Source organism: Psammomys obesus, unplaced genomic scaffold (assembly GCF_907164565.1).
Source record: "Psammomys obesus unplaced genomic scaffold, mPsaObe1.curated_primary_1811, whole genome shotgun sequence".
Taxonomy (NCBI): domain Eukaryota; kingdom Metazoa; phylum Chordata; class Mammalia; order Rodentia; family Muridae; genus Psammomys; species Psammomys obesus.
Genome location: NW_026585580.1, coordinates 6,203,990 through 6,204,793, shown reverse-complemented (window position 1 = coordinate 6,204,793; position 804 = coordinate 6,203,990).

Sequence of the window (804 nt, the reverse complement as noted above, 5' to 3'; positions counted from 1 at the left end):
TTATTCTTATTCTTATTCTTATTCTTATTCTTATTCTTATTCTTATTATTACATTTATTCACTTTGTATCTACCCATAAGCCCCTCCCTCCTCCCCTCCCAGTCCCACCCGCCCTACCCCTTCTTCATGTATGCCCCTCCCCAAGTCCACTGATAGGGGAGGACCTCCTCTCCTTCCTTCTGATCTTAGTCTATCAGATTACATCAGGAGTGGCTGCATTGTCATCTTCTGTGGCCTGGTAAGACTGCTCTCCCCTCAGGGGGAGGTGAACAAAGAGCAGGCCAATCAGATTATGTCAGAGGCAGCCCCTCTTTCCATTACTATGTAATCCACTTAGACACTAAATTGCCATGGATTACATCTGCACAGGGGTTCTAGGTTATCTCCATGCCTGGTACTTGGTTGGAGTATGGGTCTCTGGGAAGACCCCTGTGTTCAAATCTTCTAGTTCTGTTGCTCTCCTTGTGGGGTTCCTGTCCTCTCCATAACCTACTAATTCCCACTTCTTACATAAGATTCCATGCACTCTGCCCAACAGTTGGTCATAAAGTCTCAGCCTCTTTGATAGTCTGCAGGGCAGAGCCTTTCAGATGCCCTCTGTGGCAGGTTCCTAGGTTGTTTCCTGCTTTCTTCTTCTTCTGATGTCCATCCTCTTTGCCTTTCAGGATGGGGATTGAGCATTTTAGTCAGAGTCCTCTCTCTTGATTAGTTTCTTTAGATGGACAGATTTTAGGTTTATCCTATAAGTCTATACGAGTGAGTATATACCATGTGTGTCTTTCTGCTTCAGGGACAACTCACTCA